The sequence below is a fragment of the Barbatula barbatula genome (assembly GCF_947034865.1).
Source record: "Barbatula barbatula genome assembly, chromosome: 25".
Taxonomy (NCBI): domain Eukaryota; kingdom Metazoa; phylum Chordata; class Actinopteri; order Cypriniformes; family Nemacheilidae; genus Barbatula; species Barbatula barbatula.
In genome coordinates, this window is record NC_136788.1 from 6,026,672 (window position 1) to 6,033,377 (window position 6,706).

Consider the following 6,706-nt stretch of genomic DNA (forward strand, 5'->3'; position numbering starts at 1 on the left):
TCTACATTTGAGAGGTGTTAAAGGGACAATTCGCCCAAAAATGAAAGTTCTCTCTTCTTTTACTCACCCTCAAGTTGTTGCAAATCTGTATACATTTCTTTGTTCTCTTGAACACATACGAAGTTATTTTAATGATTGAATGACAGTTCTGGGGCAACTTTCTCTACCATTGCCATTTTCCAACAATGCTAGTCAATGGCGGTTTGGTTACAAGCATATTTGGGTGATCTGTCCGTTTAATTTCCTTAAATTGTTAAATAAAAACTTCTGAAGAACAAAACCATCAAGACTTAATAATCCCCAAATGCAAATCCATATACCGCCCTTTTCAAATGTGGTTATGTCTTTGCAAAGTGCCAGTAAAGAAGATTAGTAAAGGAACTAATGATAAATGCACAACATGCTAAAAGACGACATATTGAAAGCATGTGTTATGGTTTATTTAAAGGGATTGATTTATTTTATACTATATGACTCGGTGTTGAACTGTAATCAGGTGTTGCGGTTAAAAACCAATGAACGCCTTTGACTGAAAGCAATTTGGATGCTGTTAAAAGACTTCCGCCCGCTGTGTTTGATTCGTATCATATTTTTAGTTCAGAGTTTATTTTAGTTCTCTCGCATCGCAACATATTCTCTGTGAAACTCCTACTTTGACTCCCTTGCTTCCAAGTGGACCTAGCAAGGCTCTTCCCCGTATCAAAACATGGCCGGAACATCCCGGGCTAACACACGTTTCAGGTTTTACAGCACAGGCACCGCTGGGCGGTTGTCATGGCAAAAGTACAAGATGCACTTGCTAACTCATCCTGTCCCGCTGCTCCGGTGGGTTTTAATCAGATGTGTCTGTCCGATTTGCATCTTGTGTACGGGGGCGAGGAAAACAAAGAGATTTGGAACTTTGTTGAGTTTTCCCACGCACCCTGTAACACAAGGGTGTATTTTGGAGCGTGTGTGGAAAGCAGTCTGAATAATCGCTGATAAAAACATTTCTCCGTTTCATTTGTTTTCCTACAGTCTCAAAGTCTCATATTAGCTCTCTTCTGTACGCCATCCATCTATCCCCCTAAGGAATGTTTTTTTTTCATAAATCTGTTTTTCTCACCCTCCCACGCTTTTCTCTAGTTTTGTCTTTTACGTTTTTCGTTATTTTTCCCTCAGATTCTGTATTTGGTTTTGTCAGGTCTTGGAACTGTTCTCCCGCATCCAAAATCACATCCTTGATTCTAAAGGGACCTGGTCGGCTGTTCCCCTGTTCCTAAAATATTACCTAGATTAAAACGTATAATGTCTGGATGTTTTAGATTGCAGAACATTTGCTGGGGTCCTGATAACCTATTGTTATAGAAATCATTGTGGACTTACAGGCAATTGGTACTGCCTTCAATGTCCCACAATGCTATGCGTGAGAAAGGTGATTGGTCGAGCCCCCGCGGTTGGTTTTATCTACATTTGAGTGGTGTTAAAGGGACAATTAGCCCAAAAAGGAAAGTTCTCTCTTTGTTTACTCACCCTCATGAGATGGATGGATGGATGGGGATAGATGGATTCCTTATCAAGTCCTCTTTACATCGGGTGAAAATATTGAAACATATAAATCATATTAGTTACCTTTTAGAAAACGGAAAAGAAGCACTTAATTCACATTTATTAATACTTACATTTATTCAGGGTTAGGATGGTCACAATCGTGACCCTCATGAACAATGTCAGACCAGTAATATGATTAGACCTTTTGTCGAAGCAACAGTAACGTTGTGATAGGAACTTCTCATTCTGGTCCAAAAGGCATTACATCTATTAAGAAAAAATCATGTATGTTTTTGTATATGTTTTCTGGTGATGAAAATGCAAGAATCATCAGTTAAGGCTCACGAGTAAAACGTTTAGCATTGCTAAGTACTAAAACGTTTAGTACATTACTTTAGCCAGCCAGTCAGGTTTTGCCACTAATGTCTGAATCTTTGAACATTTTTATTTTGACCTGGTCTTCAGGAGGTACATGGTCAAAGTTTGACGTCAAACGAAAGGCAACAATACGCAATATGCATACGCAAATGACTTCATTTCAATGTTTCATCGATACGGCACAACATTGAGCAGTAAGAATATATTGTGATGTCATTAAGTGATGACGCGAGGAACCAATGAATCACTGAAACGCACCATCCGTGAAGAACACGTTTTGTGTAAATGTCATCACTATTTGGCAAGGTACGAATTCAAGCCCGCGCAGCATATTTAAACAAAATAAAAAAAAAGCTCTATTAACCAAAAATACAAGAACGGGCCACAAAATCAAAAGGGGTCGTGCAGAGCTGGAACAAAACAAAAGGAGCGTGAGATGCAGGCTGCAACATAAATCACAACAAAGGAGCACATGGCACAATGGAGATATTGGGGCTCCCGGCCAGATAAGATCCAGAGTATGAGTCCACCAAGGACAAAATCCAATACAAGTATGAGAGTTAAGATCCAGACATCATGCACTGACACAAAACATGCGTCTGGCACCATTCTGAAACGAAACACAGGACAGTCATATCTTGTCCAAAACTCATTTTCAGTGCATGTACTGTATAAAGTGAGTTTCCCTTCGGGCGCACACAGGTGTCCTGCAGAATGACTCTTTTTGGCACATGTTCCACTTAATGACACATAGACACTTTGCTTTCATTTTAAACACTTATCATTTCTTATTATAACCGGACAAAATATTTAGCTTGAGAAACACGTTCGTGTCATTTTCTTTAAACAACAGCTATAGATTTGATATTTAATGTAATGGCATTTAGTAAACAAAAGTGAATTTCAAGAGCACCATTTTAAGGTTCGTTCTGTTCTTAAGACTATTTTTGGATAACAACGCTCTATATCATTATAAATAATAAAACGTTTGTACAACTTTGGAGACACATAATAATATGTAGGTAAATTCTGAAGCTCTGGTCAGTCAGAGGTTAACTGGCTGCGCGCTGGTGGTTGGGCAGGCGCGCAGCCGCGCAGCGCGGTGATGGAACGCGCAGAGATGCGCAACAGCTCGAAGAGAAGACCGTTATCCCGGCCGAGCTTTCCCGGGTGTTCCTGCCAGCAGCCGTGAGTTTGCCCGGTTCTCCGCAGCGAAACTTCACATCACGGGTGAGTCCGGAGCTTCCTCTTACATTTCCAACGAGACGTCACAGCAACAAAGCGCGTCCGCGCGCCGGACCTCACGTGCAGCCTATATCATCATCTGACAGGTTCATTGAAAGTCATGAGTGGAGATTGACTATATTTAATGGCAGTAAATAGTTGATTTAATGCCAGATAGTCGTTTAAATGTTTGACCTAAAGATGGTTTTAAAAGCACACGTATGGATCATTTCAACGGCATGCTGTTGATGAGATGCAGCTGACGGATTTACCATGGCAACCGTGGTTTCCGCCTAAACGCTAAAGTAGCGAAACACTCACTTTTAAGAGAGATTTCATCATTTCATTTCTGATGGTTTTGATGTGTAAACGAACAGGTGGAAGCTGTTAAACACGACAAATCTTCACGAAAGTTTGGTTTGGTAATGTTGTCGACACACTAAAGATGTTTAAAGAGCACATATCTGATATCCTTCAGGAGAATGAACCGTTGAATACATAGACACATGCAACCAATAAAATATCCAGAATGAGATTGTCTATCCTTCTACGATCTGCATGGTAAATTGTTCCTTGGGGTCTTTGTGTAGGATACCGTAGACCCCAAGGATGGGAATTTCTGTGGTGACTTTAATAACCCTCATTATAAAAGGGTCAGTTCTGGTCCTTGATTCTGATTGGCTGAGCCAAGTTGTAATCCCTTATAAAATATATCCCGATTTATAACAGCGGACCGCATTACGTACAGCCTAAATATCATTGTATTTACTCTATTTAATAAAACCTCGCTAAGCATATGGAACCACTGTTTTATAAAAGCAATACGCCCAGCGAAGCAGTCGGTTACTGTGCATTTTATAACAGCTAACTAAAATCAAACTTATTCGAAAAACAAACACCCGAACACTCATCGCTGTAAAAAGAACTAGCTAAAATGACAGAAAACATCTTTGGCTAAAATCGATCGAGCGTGAGGGCTTTTTAGTTTGACTATTTATTTACTTGAAAGGGGCAAAAGGGTTTATTACTATACTGCAGCCAGCCACCTGGGGGCGATCACATGGCTTTGCCTTCACCAGCAAAAAAGAAGCACCTCCGGGTGCTAAAAATAAACTCTGTTTCTATTAATGCTCTGAAATACTGGGTAGACCCGCCCATCGTTAAACTTCATTGGTTCAAAATAACTCTTCACATAACTTTATTTAACATTAAATAAATTGTAATTTCCTGTGATTGTATTACTTCGCCAGCAGTTTTGCAGTCTGTGGGGCTTTTCAAACTGCGCGTAACCCCGGGTTATCTTCATTCTTAACCCCGGGTAAACAAACATTTCACACTTGTCATTTTGAAGCGGGGTTATCCCCGCAGTTTACCTGGGGCTAGGGTAAGCGCCACTCTTGCAGGGTAAACCCCACAAGAAAAATGTTGACCAAGGGATGCGGTGTGAAACATCAGGTAATGAATACCCAGGGTTATCTCTTAACCCCTGGTCAATTATATGCAGTGTGAAACATTACCCGGGGAAAAGCCCTTGTGTATACCAACATACTCCCCTTTGTTGCACCTGGTACCCAGGCTCGTACGTTTGGAAGTTGTTGTTGCATCATCGATTAATTGACACACTTTTAACAAGTATCGTTTTTTGTTTTTGAAGTGCAGCCCCTGAGCAAATCTGTGGGATGCTGAGAGACACCAGCTGTACCTTCCTTGACCTAAATAAAAGCTTTGTAACTGGGACTTTCCCAGGCCCCTCAGAACGTTCTGTGGCCATCCATTGTTAACACTTGCATCTTAACCAAAAGCATGTGCGATATGACTCAGTCCGCTCATTAACAAAATTGTTTAGGTAACAATTGTCCAGCCCATTAGGAGAGTTGGTTAGGAAACACAGAATGTCCCTTAATGTAGCGTCGTCTGAAATGTGTGATCTGAGCAAAAACTCATACATTAAGAGCCAACAGCAAAAGCTATGTTTAAACTGACTTCACACCTTCTCGAATTGGCTGGGGGGGTGTTGTTTCTTTTATTCTATTCTTTTATTTTTGGTTTAGTTCTTGCATCTGCGACACAGAACTCTCAAATTGCTTTTTAATAATTTTACCACATTTCCAAAAACAACAATAAAGTCAGAAGAACAATTGAAACTTGTAATTGTAGTTTTTCAAGTTTAAATACTTAAATGCATTATGAAAACATGAAACGAATAAATAAAACACAAAATTCTAATTTCAAGAAACGCTTTAAATAGATAGTTCACCCAAAAATGAAAGTGCTTTCCACATTTACTTTTTCTTATTTCATAACCTGAAGAGATTTTAAAGAATGTTGGTAACTTAACAATGGCGTTACCCTTTGTGTTGCACGATGCCATAAGAACCTTGTTTTACTATATGGTTCAATTAACTAAGAACCTCTAACATCTGAAGAGCATTCTTCAGATTATAAAAAGGTAAGAAATGGTTCTTTATGAGCCTTTGACTGTATAGTTCTTCTATGGCATTGCTGTGATTAACCTTTAAAACACCAATTTTTTAAGAGAGTATCCCTTTAAAAAGCATACACTCTCTCACTTCCTCCAATATGGATCAACACGTTTTATGAGTGGGCGGAGCTAATCGGTGTCCCACCCTAATTTGATGTTTTGATGGAAATCATGCTTTGGTCAACAGATTAAATGAAGCTGTGCATTTTAGGGTCTTTAAGTCTCCTTAAAGAAAGTGGAAGTGATGCGTCTCTAACCACACCCACCACTTTAGCCCCACCCCTTATTGAACCTGCCCTATTGAGCCTTTACTTCTGTCCAGGTTTTGCAGGTGGATGCTGTTGGGGTGTTTAATCAAAGTAAAAATTTCACAGCTGCACAAATAAAAAAAGCAGCCGGTTTAATGCTAAGGGTCGACAAGAGGGTGGAAAATGGCATTCATGAAAAAATGAATCATGGCTGTTTTGGCAGGAGAAAAATAAACGGATACAAAATGTGTGACACGACCACTGTAGTCTGCAGTTTTGGTAATTTCTCTCTTGATATAATAATTTAATAATCCATCCCTGATGTCTTAGATTTGTCCAGCACCATATAAATAAACAGCAGTTGATTGGCGACTGATCCTGTCCCAAGATTCCTTCTGTTCCAAAGGTCCTTCAAATCTTCTACATAAAACCAAATGAAGTAGCGGAGCGCTCGGATTCAAGCCAGTTGCGTTCAGTGTTTTCTGCAAATGAGGCAGATAAGTCGAATTTTACCCAAGGAAAACAGGTAATCCCGCTGAACTTCTATCAAGCTGGCAACCGTGCAAGCGAGAGACTCATGGAATCGTACGTTTTTAAACGCTTTGATTTGAACTAATAAGCTATGAAGTAGCTATACAATAAAAGTAGCTGTCCTGCTGAGACAAAACAGATATTGGCGAGTTCACTTAAACCTTAAAGGGATTCTGTAATTATTTGTTTAAAAAATGGAAATTAAATGTATTACCGTTGGCCTGCGTTCTATTTCTTTCTGTTCTGTTGCGGAAACGCCATTACTAATTTGTGGAATCTGGCCTATTTTGCTGCCATATGTTATTTCATCAAA